This window comes from Python bivittatus, unplaced genomic scaffold (assembly GCF_059951505.1).
Source record: "Python bivittatus isolate LINGU-HERP-01145 unplaced genomic scaffold, Pbiv_v1 ctg000610_np1212, whole genome shotgun sequence".
NCBI lineage: Eukaryota > Metazoa > Chordata > Lepidosauria > Squamata > Pythonidae > Python > Python bivittatus.
In genome coordinates, this window is record NW_028277088.1 from 40,249,291 (window position 1) to 40,271,072 (window position 21,782).

At 36.9% G+C, this 21,782-nt stretch overlaps 1 protein-coding gene across 2 annotated transcripts in view; it reads left to right on the plus strand.

The window, feature by feature from the left end:
• The window catches only part of TGFBR2 (transforming growth factor beta receptor 2), a 61,041-nt gene that overhangs the window by 4,793 nt on the left and 34,466 nt on the right, over window positions 1-21,782 (plus strand). The gene's annotated exons all lie outside the window — the stretch shown is intronic.

The window sequence follows — 21,782 nt, forward strand, 5'->3', positions numbered from 1 at the left end:
TTTATTATACTTGGATATAAGAACATTTATTCAGTATGAAACATTATGCCATATTTAATTAGACTTAAATATTAAGAACTGAACAACTATTTTTGGAGAAAAAAATGTATTCATAGAAAGATTTGTTAGATTTTCCTTTTGACCTATGTTGACCTTTCAGTTTATATATATATATATAACATTGAATCCTAGGGAAAAAGCTACTGTATGTGTTTTTTGACATTATCAGTTTATAAACTTCTCAGTTTTTCTTGCTTCTTGGAATGTAATTTTTTTTTTTTGAAGAATTTATATCATTTCTTGATAATACATCTCTATCCCTGTGGCGGCAACTATTAGCATTCAGTAAGTAAGCCCCGTTGAGTATTATGGGAATTTTTTTTGAGTAACATGCCTATGATTAGACTGGAAATATTGAAACCCATTTTGCTTCGATCAGGTATGACAGAGTAATGGGTGAAATTGGATTATTTCTTAAGGAAAACAGTTGACAGCAATACCTTTCTCTTGCCTTTTATCTTTGGATAATCTAAGTTGAAAAAGCAGTCTTTTCTTTTACTATCATGGAAGACTACTAAGGATATTGCTAGTAATGTATAGAATAATAATACTAACAGAAGTATATATGTGGACCCAATATAAATATGTGTAAGATATCAGCAACCAGTACAGAAGGTTCAGTCACCTTTCCCAAACTGACCAGTCCAGGTGTTGGATTGCAATTCACAGAATAACCAACCAACATGGATGCTGAGTGTTACTGTCCTACACATCTAAAGGGTATCAGGTTGCAGGATGCTGTGCTAAATCATCAAAATAAAGCATCTTGTATGTATTTTCAGTGAAAAATAGGACTTTCCTTTTTGACATGAGAAAAAATGTGTGTAAATGTACCCACAGGAAACAAAATCTAATAGTACCATCTATAGTTTTGTTTTTTATTTTTTTGCTGTTTCAAAATAGCTTTATGCATTTTTTAAAAATCAGATAGGAGTATTCTACGGTGCAATGGGAAGCACTCACAATGCTAGTTGAAGTAAGTCATCAAAAATATGCTTCTACTTTTCTACATTACCAATCCTAATTGTTACTAGAAGTGACCAGCACATCTTTTTCATTGCTCTTCCTCTGAAGAAATCTAAAGACAAAACTATGCATAATATTTTTAAAAACCCTGAATATTGGTGGGTGGGGATGCTCTTTAAGACTGAGATGGTTATTTCCCTGTGAAGATGTTATTTGGCTCACAAATAAATTTTTAAAAATCATCCTATTGCTAATAGCTGCATTGAGACTAATTTTGTTAGGACTGTTGCAGGAGAGAAAAAGGATAACTATTTCATGGCTGGTATGCCATGATTTTGATCCTGAATTGGAGGCCTCACTCTGTGGCTACTACAGTATTTACTTATAAAGCGTTTTATGGTTTTGCACCTAGGTACCTGCAGGATCACCTTCTCCAGCTGTACCAGTCCAACCTACTAGTGTGATGCAATGGAATTATGAAGGCCAGGCTCAGGGAGATAAACATTTTCTTAGCTCCCCAGAAGAGCGTGGGAGGAACAAGAGGATGAGACTGTGGCACCTCCCTGAGGAATTCACACTGTTGTGGCTGGCTGACTTTGGGAGCTGGAGTTTCAGTCTGGGAAAATTCTTGCTAAAGGGTGTAGCTAATAAACATAACTGGACTGAATTTGCATTGTCTCTTGGAGTTCCTTGGGCTAGGCCTGACAACTAGATTGTTAAAACTTCCTGTAGTCCCACACTTCCAGGTGGTAAGGGGAGCTGAAGCTAGAAGCTAGAAGGTGCTGCTTCTAGTGGCAGCACTGGGTCTCTGGAATGATCTCCTCATGGAAATCAAGCTAGTTCCCTCCTTGATGGCTTTCAAAAGATTGTTCAGTTGTTCAAGAAAGTATGCTTACCTATTGTGCTATCTTTGACTTTTCAATTTTTCTTTCTTGGGTTTTTTTTTTTTTTGGTTATGCCAAATTTTATGAATTAGTTTATTTTGTTGTTCTGTACTGGTTGCTGATATCTTACACATATTTATATTGGGTCCACATATATACTTTTTTGTTGGTTAGTTTTAGTTTTAGGGGGTTTTTTTGCATATCATGTAACCCAAGACTCACACAATCATGTCAGGATATATATTCAATAAATAACTGGAGGCAGACATTCATGCAACTGGAAATGATGTGATCTTGACATAATATTATGTTACAATAGGAAAACCTTTTGAGAGCTTACCGTAAATATTTCTGGGTTTGGGAATAGGAATCCAGGTTGCCCTTACTTTCCTCCTTACAAAATTGAAAGGCAAAAGTTATTCCTCTGAGTTATACGCTTCCCTCTGAGAAGATATATAGATATAGATACACACACACACCTGTAATCTAGGGTCAGCAGAGAACTGTAATATTGTTGTAGGTGAAGGCAGGAACAATAAACAAAGTGCAATATAACTTTATGAAATAGAACATATGCTGACATGATAGCTTGTCTTCCCACCTCTGTTGCTGAGGACAGTCTACTAATAATGCTGGAAGCAGAGCAGACTCCATTACACTATTATGGGTCTGTTGGCCTTAGAAATATATGTAAAGGAGTATGGTATTAATACTTTAGATCATAGAATTATCTTAATTGCTCCCATCTAAACATTGTATGGAAAAACATTTGCGCTATCATTTTTCAGTGTTGCAGTCTAAACAACACAGTACTATAGAATTAAGTGTACTAATGAAAACGAATGAACATCAGCCAAGTGTGACCAAAAATTGTGGTATAGATAGTTCTTGTTGTCGGTGGTCTCATTATACATGGTTTTACATATCCATAATTGATAATTAGGGACCAAACCTTGAACTATGAATAAGGTTTGCATATCTGCCATTTTGACCTTGTTTTTTGTTACTTCAGGCATGCAAAGAATGGTGGGCAGGCTTTTGTGCATGTGCAAAGTATGTTTTTAAAAGGTTAGGTTGTCTGCATAATATCCCTGTGTTTGTTGCTCTTTCCCTTCACTGGGTCGTGGTGGATCTTGCTAAGTCAGCCTGGTCATGACTCTTCACATGACTTCTTTGCTGCAACAGGCCTACATCAGTCTGATTCTTTTAGCTGGTAATGGAAGGGTCATGTGACTTGTGCAATGTGGTTTAAGCTGACCTCTCAGTTCTGCATGGCTAACTTTCATGATGTAAGTGAAGTGGCCTTTTGATTGTACTGCTGTCTGCTAGTGCTACCCACAGACCAGTCACGGTGATATCTTGATTGTATCACTAGACACAGTTTGATTCAGTTTACAGGCAGCACTAGCATCCAGGGCATGATTGAAAGATCACTACGAGTAGCCTGCAGGCACAGAGTCAAGAGGTTCCTCTGCTGAGATTGTGAAAGAGCTGTGCAGGGCACAAAGTCAGTATGAACCATCACCAGATGCCACAAAGAAGCTATGCAGAGCCTCACAAATGGGCTGCCCCAGCAAGATCTGCTGTGATCATGTGAGAAAAAGGAGGAGTAAATACAGGTTATTTCACCGATGACTGTTATGGGAGGAAGAGGAAGTGCTTGAGAGAGGAAGAAGACAATCTCTGGCTCCGGAATGTAACACATTCCCATAGACACAAGGGTTTGTTATTCACAGTTTTGTTACCCTGGTTTTATAATGGAATGGAGCTTGCTGTGTATAACAAGGGGCTATATGGTAGAACAGTTATTTCAGATTAATTTTTTAAATTAAAATTTAATTTTATTTATTTATACAATTTACACAGCTGCCCATCTCACAAGCAAGCAACTCTGGGTGGCATACAACAGGGCTAAAACAGTCAATAAATACATTAAAAGATATAAAAACCAAACTTTATATGGTGAAATTGCTAATTTAATGTGGGATATATGTCATTTTATGACATCTTCAAGAAATATACATTGATTTGCATAGAAATGCATCAAGGAAGTCTTTGTGAGGTTCTTTAAAATAACAAATAATCCATTCTTATCTCTAGAGACTAAAATTAATGAAAATATTACTGACATTAAAACGCTATGATAAAATCAGTTCATAGTATCATTATCACCCAAACAATAATGTAAGAACAATAGATTGTAAAAGGCATAGTTTCCAGATTTTAGAAGTATAAACCTTAGATCTGCTTAATCTTTGTCACATTTCCAAATATGACTGTATCTGCTACCTTTGTTAGACTTTTGGCATGACTGATTGGCTGTATTGTGAATAAAAAATGAGGGACTATATCACCATCACAAACATTTAAAGACTTGTAGCATTCTTATTTTGGACATTTCTTGTAGGAATTTCTTTGTAGAATAAATTGCAGTAGACAATTGTCTAAATTTGCAATAAATAAATAAATCATGCAATATTTCTAAAGGACAATTGAACTAGGATCACAACTGGTGTGGGTTTTTTTTTTCTTAAAAATGAAATAGAAACATTTTTGTCTGTATGGGGAAGAGTTGTTCTAGGAGGACACAGCACTTCCTGAAAGTTCTTGTTTTAAACTTCTATACTCAGAATTACCAGTTTAACTATAAGTCGAAATGGCTGATGATTTAGAAACACAATGAACATTTCATTATTAGTTGGAAAGTTTGTGTATTGACATTATTTGCAGGAACAAAATGCTTTTATGGAGCACTTTGCTTGCTGTTGGATATCTGAAAAAAAAAAAACCCACTGGATACCATAGAAGTATGATATGCTGTAATTACGATTTTTTTTAAAAAAATGCTGAGCTATTTAAATAGATGTTGGAACAAAAAATGCTAGAAGCTTGCACTTATGAGGATATTTTTACAGTTGCTTAGCCTAGTAATTTACCTCCACCTGTCATGGGAGCAACTAATTAACACAGGGTGGTCTTCTTGTTGCAATGTTAGATGGATCAACAAAAAGTTAAAATCAAATGACAGTTCTCCAACTACTTGTGAGAGAATCTGTTGCTGCTTATAAACAGCTGCATTTGCTTGTATTATTAATTAACTATAGATCATAGTTGCTTATTACCAGTGGAAAGGATTCTCTTAAAACATGCCTTTGCAACATAAGATTTAGAAGTCTGCATGCTTTCCCATGTTATGTGGCTGTCTGATTCAAAAGTTATCCCGGCTACTTTCATATGCTTCTAAGCTTGATCATTCTCAAATTTTCAGAGAACAAATATAGTAAGTCAAGGCTGATCTCCAGTTTCTGCTGGAGTTCTTTTGTTTTAGATCTCCAAGTTTTGTAAATATAGCATGAATTTCTTGAGCTTAGTTGAAAGGGAAGATGCATCACCCTTGGAGTTGCATTATACTAAGGTGTAAAAATATAAACATAAAATACTAAAGCAACAAGCCAGTGTTTCTTAATATCTTAAGTTCTGTTTGATGTTCACCTCCAGAGCTCAGAGAAGGAAGAAAACAGAAGCATTCATGCAGTTCTGCATTTATCTCTTGTCAGTCTCCATAAATCTAGACAATCTAGAGCCAGGTCCTAAACTGAATTCAAGTAAAGCTGTCCATGCATTATTCCAGGGGAGGGCCCAAATAAAGTCTTGGGTTGTGCTGACAGCTGTACTCATTTTCAAGGAAGCACCGGCACAGCTGCACTTCCTACCTGAATGTAAGAGACTGGATAGAGATGACTACAGAGCTATAGGCATGATCCTGTTTGCTTCCCACTTTGAGCTTTCTCTATACAGTGGTACCTCGGGTCACGAACTTAATTCGTTCCGCGACTCTGGTCGCAACCCGAATTGGTCACAACCTGAATCAAATTTTCCCATAAGGTTCAATGTAAATACGGTTAATCCGTTCTGAACCATATGTATTTTTTTTTTTAAACCACAAAAATATGACACAAAGTACAGTACAGTACAGTATGAAGAGAGAGAACATTAACCTTGCTTGAGGCGACTTCTGGCGTGGAGGACAGGAAGGTGGGTGGGGAGGCGGTTATTGTTTGGAGGGAGAGTCCCCCTCCCTACAGGAAGCCACGACCACGTGTGTCAGCAGGGAAAATGGCCGCGGATCCTGTTCATCACCCAATGCGGAGTATGTGAATGGAAGCAAAATTTTGCGAAGGGTGCTGTTCATGACCCGAATTGGTTGTGAAAAGAAGCGTTCGTGTCCCAAGGTACCACTGTATATATGTGTGCGTATCTGAACACAACTCTGTATATCAGAAGTTGACACTTTATAGCAGTGTTTCTTAATTCTTCTTCTCTCAGGACCCCTTCCCACGTTTAAAAATTATGGAGGATCCCAAAAGAGCTTTTGTTTGTATGGGTAATATTTATCGATGTTTATCATATTAAAAATCAAAATTGACGCATCAGCTACCGCTTCTCACAATTGTTTGATGGGATTTAATATTGTATTATTTTTCAACATGGGCTGGCAACTCATTTTTATTTCTCAGACCCCTAAGAGGGTCTTGGGGGACCCTCAGGGGTCGTAAGACCACACTTTAAGAAACACTGCTTTAGAGAAAAAGAGATACTTTTTTATTTCTTAGATGCAGACTCTTGTAGAACACAAACACATGCTACCAGCACTCAGGAGGCTTGCTTGTAATGTGGGGTTTAACTGTTTATAATTAGAAAATATAAGAAAAATGTTTCAGTTTGAACTCTAGTTACACTTGAGACTAGTAAACAAGTATGTGCCTAATAATAATTTGAGAGTTGGTGCTATGCCTTGACTATTTAGGATTGAACTGTAGGCTGGAATAGATTAGGTATTAGATATTTGGAGGCATCCATTTGTTAAATGCAAAATTACCAGATATAATGGAGTAATCCTAAAAGTCTCCCCATATCATTTTGGAGGGGGCAGGGGGAGGAGGCTTTGGCAGTCATTAAAATCAACTTTTTTTTAGTTCTGCCAGTCACAGGGGGCAAGCATGGGGCAATTACAGATATCCACAGCAGTTTTACAGATCTCTTAAATGAATCTCATGGATCACCAGTGATCTCTAAAATGGAATTTCAGGCCTTGTGAAATTGTCTTTAAGGTGTAGATTGGATGTATGGGAAACATTTTTACACTGCAAGGGCTTCTGGGTTAGTGACAGCTATTGTACTACTATATCCCTTCCAGTCACTCTTAAGCCTTTATTCAACATCTGTCATTGTTCATATTGGCATTGATTTTTCTGAAGGTATAGAATGTTTTTACTTGGAAGTATTATTGTCAAACTCAGAAATGCCTACTTAATAATGCACTGGTGCCATATATCATGGCTTAAGTAAACAAAATAACAAATAGCAGGTTACTTCATAGTTTATTTACTTTTTAGTTTGAAAACTTGCTGCCTTTTGAAACATTTTTTCCTCAGTTTAGAATGTTAAACTGAAGCAGCAGCATAACATAAAAGTAAAACAATAAATGAAGCAAGCAATTAAAATCATTTCTAGACAGCAGCTAAAGAGGATTTAAAGCACCTCTGCGGCATAATAAATGTGAATACTAAAAAGAACTGGAAAGTAGGAGTGTCTTTGCCTGGCACAAAAAAGTCAGTTCCTGTTTTAGGGGACCTACAACTAATATGGCTGTTCCTAGTCAGCCACCTATTATTCCTCTGTATGGGAGGACAAACAGAACAAGGCCTGCAAGGAAAATCCTGGGCTTCAGTAGGAATTAGCAGGAGCAGATAGTCATTTAGATTCTGTAGTCCAAAGCAAGGAATTATTCATCATCTTATGCCAACACCTTGAACTGTGCCTGAAAACAAATTGGAAATTAGTGGTATAGATGTAATATGACCATACTCATCATTTGTTCCAATTTCACTCTTTTCTTTGTGCAAGCAAACAAAAGGGAGAGTTTTTTGTATCATATGAGCCAAAGAGTATGGTTTATTGTGTTCTTGGAAGCGATGGTCATAAATCAGCTTTAATATCCGGTTTCTTGCTAATATAGAAATCCTGACTGGATTCTGTAGAAGAAAAGATCACAGAAAGTTTCTGTTTCCTTGTTGCTTTAATGATTCACAAGAAGACGGGAGCAAAGTAAGAACAGTAATCTTTATGCCTCAGCATATTTCTCATTTACATTTTGCTTTATAAATCCATAATTTGTAGCTTATAGTGATGGGGCTGTTGAGAAACCATAGGTCGTTATTATATTTTATTTTATTGATATACTGCCAAGTCAAACTGACTCACAGCAGATTACAGTAAAACTAAAAATTCAATAAAATCCAATTTAAGCATAATTTTGTCACACCAGTCCAAGATTAGAAAACATATTAATATTAATAGGTTTATAAAATAATAATGATGATAACTATGGTGCCAACCCTAGTCTACATGGCAGCAAATTATAACTCAAAGGCCTTTGCAAAAAAACTCTGTTTTAGCTGCCAAGGATTCCAGCACAAATGCCAGCCAGGCCTCTGGCATTTCCACAGGGTGGAGACCAGCAGAGAGAAACAATCTCCAGACGCCCCATCCCTCTTATCTCACATATATGGGGAATGGTGGACATCCCACCTGGGTTGAAAACACAGGATAGGTCTAACTGAGGATACCTGTAGGCCAGCCAGGTAGTGCTTTGAACTGTATCCATTGGAAGCTAATGAATGGTCACAGTAGTGGTATAATATGGCTGTACTGGCTTTTACACAGGATGGGCTTCTGCATTTCCCATTCCAGTAATGAGTAATAACAATCCTAATTACAGCTAAAATGTTTTCAGGTTGTAATGGTATGTGGGAATGACCTTGGGAGACAGGAGGAAAATCCGCAGACTAGGCAACAATCAGACAACAGGCAGCTGAGCCCGCAGAAGGCATGGCAAAAATCTCAGAAGGGATCCTCCCTAGTTTCTTGGACTGTAAAGGCAAGGGGAGAGAGATGTACTTTCAGACTTGCAAGATTCTGTTAATGTAACATTACAGTAAAGTTAGAGCTAGGACTCCTGGATGTGCTTCTTGTCTGGACTACCTCACAAAGCTGACACAGATTTAACACAGGAATTCACGTTATATATTTCAGAAGTCTGTTATCTTTTACCTTCATTCAAAATAATTTACTATAGAATCAACGTAAGACTGAGAGAGACAGAACCCACTTAATGACTAGGTTCAGACATCATAATCTGGTTGTTTTGGTTTGGGTTTAGCCTGTTATGTGAACCAGCACACCCTAGCCAAAACAGATCTTCCCTGGTTGTGTCACTGAGTTCATGGTAGAAATATAGTTTGAACTTAATCTACCATATGCATAATTGAGAATATAATGTATGTTATTAAGGGCAGTTAATGTACTGTTGATCATTTGTTGAAAACCTTCAAAAGATTGCTCCAGTGAGGATCCAAGATTCACTTTAAGTACAGGAGCACAGATTGTGGAATACTGAAAAAATAGATTGATATCAAAATAAACATTGCTAAAGGTGAAAAATAAAAATAAAATAATACAAAATAGGATTTTATTATGTTTTATTTTTTGGTGGCAGCTTGAAAAATCCCATTTAACTGGGTACAGGCTATTTTGTTCACTTGTAGAGATCATAATAAAACTTTAGAAAGCAATTGTTTTATTTATAGTATAATAGTTAGATCATGAAAATTCTGGCATTGTATTTAAGAGAAGATCCCTATGAATCGGGTGGATGTTCATTATGCCAGATTTTGTTTCATAAGTAATTCTCCTATGATGCTGCTTCGGAGGAACTAGAAGCAATAATGATTAATCACGAAGCTCAGAGTGCTTCAAATGGTATGTGTTGGGGTTTCAGAGGGAAAAAGCCTTCTGTCAGAGACAGGCAACTTGCTTTGTATTTGAAAGGCAAGTGAAAAAAATTGCAGGCTGGAGGGCTGTAGATGATATAAGCACCTTAATTGCATATCATGATGATTATTTTAGAAAACCGGGCTAGCTTTATTGAAAAAAAAGTGCTGCTTCTGAAACTGATATTTTCTAATGTCAACAGGGCTATTTCTGCTTACTCTTTGGGAAAAGAAGAAAGGTTGGTTTACATCAAAGCCTATGCTTCAGTAAATAGCAATAATACGTATCAGGATAAATCTATAGAAAACAAAGCCAAATTTAAGTATTGTAGCTGAACACTTACAAACATAACAACACAATTACAGTAGATAATAAAATACCATTATTGGCAAGGATACCAAGAGGTTGGAGACCTGTCTCTTAAAATGGGGCAAAGTTTCTGTGAACAGCCCACTGCTGTTGAGTTGCTGAATTTTTAAAAGATTAAATACATTGGGAGACATCCCTTGGCCCTTTTGTACACTAAATAAAGGTAAGTGGAATTTCTTGTCTTTATGTATTTCTAAACAAGTTTAACAGAAAGAAGTAGAAAAATTATAAAATATATTTTAAAAAATGCATGGAAAAAGCTACAAAAACATCAAAACAACAACAAAACAAAAAGAACAGAAAAGGGGGGGAACTATTGATATATTTATTTCAGGATTTATAAGGCTGCCCAACACAACCAGTATGACTCATAAAGATACAAAAATGATGATGATGATAAAACAGACCTCAGAAGGGAAAGACTCCCACTCAACCAACCCCTAATGCCCGAGGGAAGAGCCAGTCTTAAGGGCTTTCCTAAAGGCAAGGAGAGTTGGGGCCTGTCGTATATTGTGTGTGTGTGGGAGGGGGGATTGTTCCAGAGAGCAGGGACAAGCACAGAAAAGGGATGCTTCCTAGGTCCCATAAGATGATAAGACTTGAAAGAAGGAACCTAGAGTGTACCCTCCCTGTGGGAGCATGTGGGGTGGACAGATGTTCTTGGGAGAAGGCAGCCCCTCATGTAACCTGGTCCTATGCCATGTAGGGCTTTAAAGGTAACCACCAGCACCTTGAATTGCACGTTGAAGCCTATCAGGAGCCAATGCAGCTCACAGAGTAGCAGTGTTACATGGACATAACAAGATGTACCCATAACTACCCATGCTACTGCATTCTGGACCAGTTGAGACTTCCAGATTGTTTTCAGGGGCAGCCCCATGTACAGCTTTTTGCAATAGTCCAATCAGGAGGTGACCAAGGCACAAGTAACCATGAACAGGGCCTCCCAGTCCAGGAATAGGCACAACTGGTGCACAAGACACAATTGTGCAAAGGCTCCCTGGACGCAGCTGCCACCTGCTAATTGAGCAGGAGCTGTGAGTCCAGAAGAACCCCATATCACACACCAAGTCTAAATGGGGTAGTAGCACCCAATCCAGAGCCAAAGATGGAAACTCTGCAGTTTGCAGATCTGGGGGACCCAAAACCCATAGCCACTAAGTCTTAGGAGGGTTGAGCCATAACTTGCTCTTCCCCATCCAGACCCTCACAGCCCCCAGACACTTGAAAAGGACATTGACAGCTTCACTTGAATTGCTGGAGACAGATGTATAGCTGGGTATCATCGGCATATTGATGATACCTGACCCCAAACTGACCTCCCTCAGCAGCTAGATATTAAAAAGTGGGGAGAGGGCAGAGTCCTGAGGTACCCCATAGAGCAGGGGCCTAAGGTTAGACCACTCCCCTCCCACCAATACCAACTGGAACTGGCCTTGGAGGAAGGAGGAGAACCACTGCAGAATGGTGCCCCCCACTCCAACCCCCATAGCTGATCCAGAAGGATACCATAGTCAATGGTATTGAAGGCCGCTGAGAGATCAGGGAGAGCCAGGATGGATGCACCTCCCCCATCCTGAGCTTATCATAGGTCATCGGCAAGCGAGACCAGAGCCGTCTCTGTACTATACCCAGGTCTGGATCCTAACTGAAAAGGGTCCAGATGTATGTCACATTAATCAAATGTCAAACATGTCTAGTCTAATCTTGCAAATATCCTTGAATAAAAATGGAACAAAATCACTTTCTTCCATCTTTGGTGGGAATGCAATGAAGTTGTAAAATTTGGAAGGTCTTTAAAAAAGCAGTAACAGTCAAGCAAAAGATTGAATTTTCACCAAAGGTAGGCCTATTATATATATTTGATGAAAGGAAAAAAAGAGAAACACTGTTTACCTGCTTTTAGCAGCAGAATCAATCATTGATGGATAATGGATTTCCACTAATGGAAATATCTGGATCATCTTTTACTTTTCAAATAGTTTGATAAGATTTGGTTCCTTGCCCTGTTGGAAAAGGTCTCTGATAAATTTCACATATGTAAAAAACTAGTGGGAAATCATTATTTTATTGGGATTGGCAGGATTTTTTTCTATTTTATAAATGATAAAATGAATACCTATCAGGATGGGTATGGAAAATTTTAATAAGATTATTTAATATAGAAGTTACTATGAGTAACGTAATGTAAAAAATAGTAATAACATTTCAAATAAAAGGAAAAAAGAGAAAAAAATGCTGAACTTGAAAACTTCCTTGCCAAAGTAGTCAACAGAATGAAGTACTTTTTAGGACTTTACATGACTATGCCTATTGGCATTGAGCCTGGATATGTGAGGAACTGTCTTATTTATTTATTTAGATTTGAAGGCTGCCCAGTTCTCAGACCCTGGGTGGCTTATTTCCAAGATAGGAAACAATAAAATAGAAAAAAGGATAAGTCAGATCCAGAAAAACACAACAAACCAAATCCACTCAGCAAAATCACCACGAGGGGCACTTTTGTAGTTTCTGCCTCTCCCATTTGATTGGACACAGTCCACATGCTCTGAGTCCCACTGATTAAATAGTGTCATCTGGTGGGATCCAAGAAACAATCCTTCTCTGTTGTATCAACTGCTGTAATGGTATGTGGGAATGACCTTGGGAGACACGGAGAAGAGATGAGGCCAAGAGAACGGTCAGATAAAAGGCAGCTTAACCCGCAGAATGTGGGTGAGGCAGGCAGCTCAGAAGGGACCCTCCCTAGTTTCTTGAACTGTAAAGGAGATGGCAGGAGAAATGTACTTTTAGACTTGCAAGATTCTGTTAATGTAACCTTACAATAAAATAGAATTAGCTCATCTTACTGTGCCTCCTGTCTTGCAAGGCTGGCACTTGCCCTCTGGAACAATATCCCCCCTGATATTGGTGCCCCCCCAAACTCATTTAAGTGAGCCTTAAACCTGGCACTTCCCCCAGGCCTTGGGCTAGAGAGGTTGTAGAACCCTTGTGGGATGATTTGTGTATTAAGGATTGTGTTATTTTCTTTTCCAGATGTTCAGTATTTTTCCTTGTTTTGTATTGCATTGCTTTCAACCGTCTCATATTGTACACTGCCCAGAGTCGTGATGGAGTTGGGTGGCCTAATAAATTTAATAAGTAAATTATTAAAGACAACATTGAGACTTTCCTTTTGTTTTATCAAGTCTGGTGATTCAGATTGTGTTGGAAGGCTGGCTTTAAAAACAGCAGGAAATGGAAGTTTTTGATGATACCAGTAAGCATTAAAATAGATTTGTTGGTAGCACTTTATTTGCCCATTCATCTCTCTCAGCCTAAATTTTCTTCTCATGAATTTTGACATATTTGATAATCATTTTTAAGTCACCAAGGCATTTAAGCCTCCAAAGTAAAGGAATTTTTATGAAATACTTTCTTGTGATTAAAGAAAATCTTATTACAGGCTTTTTATGTTAGTTGTGTTTTTCTCATATTGTCTGTATAAATTATTTTCCATTAATTCAAGCAGTTTCTATTAAGGAAGCTGATCACAACAGCTTAAAAATCTATTTGTTTTCTTAGCCAGGAAATGTATAGCATATATCAAATGTTTAATCCAAAAATATTCTGGCAGATGTTTATCCCAAAGGATTAAGTTGTACTTTTAAACTTTACTAATTAGATAATAGTATATATGTTTCAATTTAACTAATAAAGATATCTCAATTTTTATATACCAAATATTTACTCTAAATACAATAATAAATTATACTCCAAATATTATTTTTACAAGCTTACTTGCAAAATGCTTCTAAAGGAGAAAAGTCTCCTGTTTCATTAACAAATGTGGTTAGAAATTGCATCAGGATATATTCTCCATTAAATCTAGGGTCCAAATGAAGTAGTTATACTGTTCACTTATGCAGGCTTTTCATATAGAAACATCTTTGAGGAAGTATGTTTATTTGAATATACATAGAACACAGCTGCAATTGTATATACATTGACCTGGGAGCAGACTTAAGTAAGTTTGTGTTGTAAGAATAGTATAGGGTAAATGTACAAAATAACCTTTAAAAAAAGGAATAAAATAATTATAGCAGATGTTGGGGATAGCTGATTTCTAGTATCATTGTTTCATATCCACCTTGAAATAATACACTAGTAAACATTTTTAAAGGCTCAAGAGTAGAGTTTTGTCACACCAATCCAAGATTAGAGATCATATTGAACTGGTTAAATATGATTTGTAACAGGGTTCCAATAGATGTTTTTCTGTACAACACAGTTTTCTCTGGAGGGTACAACAATAATTGTCAAACTATTTTTAGGATCAGAAGCATAAATCATATGCTTTTTATGACTTTTCATTAGATCTTTTTTAAAAAACAAAAACCACCCACATAGGAAATGAAGCATAAGCATACATTTAATTTGATGTTCACACAAAAATCAACAAAAAACAGGAAACTCAAATATAAGGCAAATATTCCAACTTCAGTAAGATTTTGGTTTTTGAGTAGAACAACAACAAAAAAAATTCCAGTATATTTGTTTATATGTAAAGTTCTTTAAAATTAATTTCTGTGTCACAGAGATAGGTGGGTATGAAGTTTATCCTTTGTTTCTGTCCAAATATGCTAAATAAATAAATACAAGCTTGTGCTTTCTTCTTTCTGTGTACATGGTAGTTTATTTGAAAGTATGAATGACATATACAACTTTTTAATGTTTCAGCCTCTGTTTTCCCTCTCACATATATTTTTAAACAGCATGTTATAACTGTAATATGGAGGTCGTGTGTATAATTTAGAGGTTAAATATACATAGTGATATAAACATAGATAGCTTTTAAGAATTTAGTAGTTCAGAAAATATATAGTTTCAATTCTAGATAAATTCTAAATCCAACTGAAGTTACCAGAAATGAACTCATGATTTAGAGAGCATAATTCCATGGACCTAGAGCAAGAGAACATTTATTAAGATGGTATGGATCATTTATTTGATCCTGTTGATTCAGGAAATATATGCCTTAGCAGAAGTGGCCTAAGTTTGGTAATGATGCGCAGTGTCACAAATTGTACTTGTTTATTAGCTACTTACACTCCATGAATTCACCATTACTTGTTTTTTTCAAGCCCAACTTCAGGTAGAGGATCCAAATTCTCAATGGATTCTAAATGTTTGAGTTCTGTGAAGGACTTCCATTGTTGTATGAAGCACCTGAGACTTACTCCTAGTAAAATCTTAATGGTTCACTTTAACTAAAGAGGTGCTCCTGTGTCCCTTTAATATACACTACACAACCTAATATACACTACACAACCCTGTGACCCATTGGGTCATCCTCTGAGAGAAAGGTAGTGAAGTCTGATGTGACCAGAATGAACATTACATTTTAGGCTTACCATTTTTTTTTACACCAATGCTGCATGGTCCTGTGATCATCTGAGTATACATCATAAATAGAAAAATAATTGTAGTGGCAAGCTTCAATAATAAGTCAATATTTACTTACCTAAACAGAATGACCATGGGCAGGCAAAAAAGCAGTGGGAGCGGGAGCAACTTCCAACTTCCTGCCAGCTTCTCCGTTGACTTTGCTTGAGGGAAGCTGGCAAGGAGAGTCAGAAATCAGGATCACGTGACTGCAGGGACACTGCAACAGCCACAGCTTTGCAATTAAAAGTAGTCTGAATATCATGGAAATTTCAATTTCACAGAAGTAATGGGTCCTGGATTTTTTACGCATTCTTTAAATTAGTGGATTTTAGGTATCTTGATTCAAAAATTGTTGCAGTATAATGCATTGTTTGGACTAAAGGGTACAAATAGATTAGCACAGTGAGGGTTTTAATAGTATATAGATGAGGATGCTTTAGGTGGTGTTCTAGCACCTTAACTGCTGGTGCTACATCTTTGTAATAATGCCTTATCCCAAGTTGGCATTAGGAGCTACAAAAGCATAGTTATACAGTGCAAAGTCTAATTCAAGGAAAGATTACTCATGGTCAGAGATAGAAACAAAAGAACAGTCAGTCTAGAAGTCAAACACCAGACAAATCTAAATGAGTCAATATTCTCAAGCAAACATAAAGTGAAGATAACAGTCCAGGCAAAGGGTTCATATACAGTACTAGGGAGATTTATTAATATTCAAGTTACAAGGGTAATCAGTAATATAAGCTCTCAAGGAATAGACATCCAGCAATGAGCTACTCATAGGCTGAAAGTTTTATACTACAGGGTCTAGTTGCCTTAGTTCAGCTAGTAAGATCTGCCCATCCAGTTGTATTAAGTTAACAGCGTTAGCTGGTGTTCCTCAAGTCTGATCTGGATGCAAAGTTATTCAGATATGCTAGACTGTTCTCAAGTGGACCTTGATTCCCATGGCATATCCCCTTGCAAGTAAGCATATTAGTGCCTCTCTGCCTTCTGATATTCGGTGCAGCTGTGCTACCATTAGGTAGGCTAAAGGTGAAAACTGGATTTCTGGACTGAATGTTTTTGTTAGTGAGAACTGATTCTAGCCCAAGTTCTATGCAAAAGGCTTGCTTGACTTGCTTGACCCCTGCCACTTGAGATGAGGTAATGAAATATAATGAGACATGTTTTTCTTTGGGTATGTTGTCAGTATTACTCTGGAAGAGGACACACAGAAATTTACACTGTTATTCATCTTGAAAGTATTGTGTACCATGAGACAATACTGATGCACTTTTAATGTAAAAAGAGCTTTTTCTGTTTTTCTGCACTTTTATCATTGTCAAATTTAATATTCAGTGATCGGCAAGCCCTTCTAGTAGTTATTAGAATAGTTATTAAAGTCTGTTATTTTAATTTATTTTTAAAACCAGATATCAAATTTTTAGTGGAAGATTCCTTGATTTCAAGTCTTGCTATAAACATATTTGGGTAAAGCCAAGAATGCTTGCTTATTTTGCATTCCACTTTATCTAGGTATCTGTGAATAATCTCATCAGATTGATAAATGAGCAAAATTATGCCATTATAAAATGCTGATAATAAAAACAACCCCTTGCATTGTTTGCCAAGTGACTAGATTAAAGTTAGTTTTCCTTTGGTGATGTATTATATAATAAAGGAGTCATCAACACAAGGAAATCCCACAGTCATTGAAGAAAAGCTACACAGACTGACTATTGTCCTTTCTCCAATAGGAGCAACCCTTAACAAGGCTTATCCATGTTGTTTAATTGCACAGGTATTTAAAGATCAGTAGACACATTTCCTTTAAGAAATGGGTGAGGTTGATGAATGTGTAATGCAAACATACCATTAGAAAAAAGAGCAAGGTCAGCATTAAAAATACTTTTGTGGTATCCAAGTGTTCTCTTTGTTTGCATTTAGAACTAAATGTCTGTTGCCATGACAATATGAGTGTTTAAAACTAGCCTTAGAAATACCACTGCTATGATATGAACACATGTAATGTCCAGAGAAAAATATGGTAAACAAAGGAGAAACCATATCATTTCCAAATTAGTGATTCAATTTCCCTGTGGATATTGTGATTATAGCAGTTGCTTGCAGGAAGATTCCTCCCTCCTCTGCATCTCTTCCAATAAAAATTAAAATGTATGCCTATTTTTTAAATCCTTAACTAGCGTTCTTCAAAAAGAAATTGGGCAATTTTCTACTCCATTATATTAGGGTTAATATTCTCTCTCATCAATTAAAATTCATCATCATCATATGACCAGAATGTTAAAACAGTGAAATAATTCATGCAAATTACCTGGTAAAATTACTGATCAAATGATTTCTGATTATTATATTTCCCTCCAAAATAGCATTATTGGAATGCTTTATGGAGGAATATCAGATTTGAATGTCCTCATTATCTAGGACAGATCACTCAACAAGTTCTAGTATACAGAGTTCTACAATTTCAGTTATCCAGCTTCCAGGAAAACATGCATGGATTACAAATTGCAGCATCAGATTTTTGGATATGCTTCACCAAAACAATAATCCAGCAAATATTAACTAGACATTATTTGTGTAAATGATAGATCCTAAATTCATGTTCCTTATGGTAATTTTGAAGGTAAGAATAGGGATGGCAAGAAGAGATGGTTCTTAGCAATTCATGTTCTTACAGATTTGTCATGTACAGTTGTGTGAAAAAGAAAGTACACCCTCTTTGAGTTCTATGGTTTTACCTATCAGGACATAATAAAAATCATCTGGTCCTTAGCAGTTCTCAAAAGTAGGTAAATACAACCTCAGATGAACAACAACACATGAGATATTACACCATGTCGTCATTTATTTTACAAAAAGAAAGCCAAAATGGAGAAGCCATGTGTGAAAATCTAAGTACACCCTTACTGCTTCCATAGGTATGAAGAGGCTAAGTAGCAATCAGGTGCTGCTAATCAAACGTCCTTGATCAATTGATCATCAGCAAGTGTGACTCCCTTTATAAAAGCTGAAGTTTTAGGAGTTTGCTGGTTTTGAGCATTGAGGTGTGTGTGTTAACACAATGCCAAAGAGTAAAGACATGAGCAATGATCTTAGAGAAGCAATTGTTGCTGCCCATCAGTCTGGGAAGGGTTTTAAGGCCCTTTCCAAGCCATTTAAAGTCCATCATTCTGCAGTGAGGAAGATTGTTCACAAGTGGAAAACATTCAAGACAGTTGCCAATCTTCCCAGGAATGGATGTCCCAGCAAATTCACCCCAAGGTCAGACCGTGCAATGCTCAGAGAAATTGCAACAAATCCAAGAGTTACATCTCAGACTCTATAGGCCTCAGTTATGTTAAATGTTAAAGTTCATGACAATACAATTAGAAAAAGACTGAACAAGTTTGGTTTGTTTGGAAGGGTCGTCAAGAGAAAGCCTCTTCTCTCTAAAAAGAACATGGCAGCATGGCTTAGGTTTGCACAATTGCATCTGAACAAATCACAAGACTTCTGGAACACTGTCCTTTGGACAGACGAGACCAAAGTGGAGATGTTTGGCCATAATGCACAGTGTCATGTTTGGCGAAGACCAAACACAGCATATCAGTACAAACATTTCATACTAACCGTCAAGCACGGTGGTGGAGGGAGGATGATTTGGGCTTGTTTTGCAGCCACAGGACCTGGGCACCTTGCAGTCATTGAGTCAACCATGAACTCCTTTGTATACCAAAGTGTTTTAGAGTCAAATGTGAGGCCATCTGTCCAACAGCTAAAGCTTGGCCAACGTTGGGTCATGCAACAGAACAATGATCCCAAGCACACCAGCAAATCTACAACAGAATGGCTGAAAAAGAAAAGAATCAAGGTGTTGCAATGGCTGAGTCAAAGTCCAGATGTCAACCCGATTGAAATGCTGTGGTGGGACCTCAGGAGAGCTGTACATAAACAAATGCCGGCAAACCTCAATGAACTGAAGCAATGTTGTAAAGAAGTGGGCCAAAATTCCTCCACAATGATGTAAGAGACTGATAAAGTCATACAGAAACGATTACTTCAAGTTATTGCTGCTAAAGGTGGTTCTACAAGCTATTGAATCATAAGGTGTACTTAGTTTTTCACATATGGCTTCTCCATTTTGGCTTTCTTTTTGTAAAATAAATGATGACATGGTGTAATGTGTCATGTGTTGTTGTTCATCTGAGGTTGTATTTACCTACTTTTGAGAACTGCTGAGGACCAGATGATTTTTATTATGTCCTGATATGTAAAACCATAGAACTCAAAGAGGGTGTACTTTCTTTTTCACACGACTGTATGTTGCTTCATTCTCAGAATGGTTGTTTTTTTCTTTGTCCCTGTGAATTTTTTTTTTTTATGTCTGATGTCTACCTGAGACCATAGGGATGTTGTTGAATTATTTAAAAGAAATAATTATGGAATAAAATAAAGGCTTTCAGCTGATTAAGTCCTTATGCTGAAAGTTACTGTCAGAGGATGCTCTTGCTCCATTATGCAAATATATTAATAGTAATAGGCTATCTTTGCTGTTTAATAAGCAATGGTGGAATCAATCTAGTTTATTCCATGACTTTTTGTAAATTAGGAATGGAAATATTAACTGCTTTCCTCCTGTGGCACAATCTTACTGAATACAACTCGCAGTTTCCTTCCTTCCCCTTTTAAAATGGCAAATCTGCTTTCTAGTACTGTATGATGGAAAGCTTAAATGGGTATTTTTTGCCCTGAAAATAAATATTCATTGCATTTTGAAGTTCCATCACACTTTAGTTGGCAGGTAGAAAGGAAGAACCTGAGCCATGGGGATTTGCTAAAAGATGGTGTATTTTATTAGTATTCATTTTTATTCCTTTCAGCTGTTCCATATACTGAGACTGTAAGTTACATGGGTTAGGCCCTGAATGATGATGCTATCTATCAAGTCAAAATACTGTTGTGAAAAGAGCAAAAGTTGTAGCAACAAAACATTCTAGCATACCAGCATAACTCAACCTCTTAGTACCCAAAATGTAACACCAATTCTGAATGAATACAGAATTATTGCTTTCAGATGCAGAGTATAATATTGCCCACATGTGAACATTTGCATCTGACTGGTCATTCCATAAAAAAAAGGGAAGTACATGACTCTGGTAGCAGCCATTTTCCATAAACAAATTTGCTTTATGTTATAGATTGATTGATTATGTGCCATCAAGTTCTTTAATAGATTTTCTCCATGATTATGTTATATGTAGACTAATGAATAATGATTCCTTTTCTAGTACTGAGTTATGTGATCTTACCTGTGAATACATAGTTTTGCAAAGTATAATTCCAGTGATCCTGATATAGTACAAAATAATATACAGATAGGCCTTGTTTAGCAACTGCCTCATTTAGCAACATTTTGCGGTTAAAACGGTGATGGAACAATAACTTTATGACCAATCCTTGCATTTGCAAGTAGTCCTTAGGTTACAACCATTTGTTCAGTGACCATTCAAAGTTACAACAGCACTAAATGAGGGGGATTTAAGACCAGTCCTTGGAGTTCCAGCTGTTGCAGCATTCCTGCATCCGGGTGCTCAGCACCTGGCTCACAATTACAACATCGCAGTGGGCTACAGTCATGTGATTGTGATTTCCAACATTCCCTGCCAGCTTCCCACAAGCAAAGACAGTGGGGAAGCCGGGAGGGAGTAGGAAGTCATAATCACTGAGGTCCTCGTTTAATGACATGCACGGTCTTTGTTTAACAACGACAACCAGGACTGCTAGAATTACAGTTGTTAAGCAACACAGTTACATGACATCACAGTTTTCGACCATGTTGCTTATTGATGGAGTTCCCAGTCCCAATTGCCGTTGTAACTTGAGGACTACCTGTATGACCTTCACAGGTCTGTAAACCAAAGGAAAGCCGAAGCAAGATCATAATCACAGTTGCAGTTTCGCTTAGCGACTCCTTTGCTTAACAACTGAGTGGCTGGTCCCATTTGTGGTTGCTAAACGAGGACTACCTGTTTACCCAATTTGTAACATTCCATTTAGAACACTGTTCAAATAGTTATAATTTTGTATGAAGTTTTTAGAAAATTTGAGAATACACGTATATAATATATTTGCATATAAAACCATATGATTTATACAAAGTACACATATATTTGGATGTCTATGAACAGCTGACTGAAAGAACCAAATGAATTAATTAGCATTACAACAGAGTCATATTATTTACAACTTAACACTCAA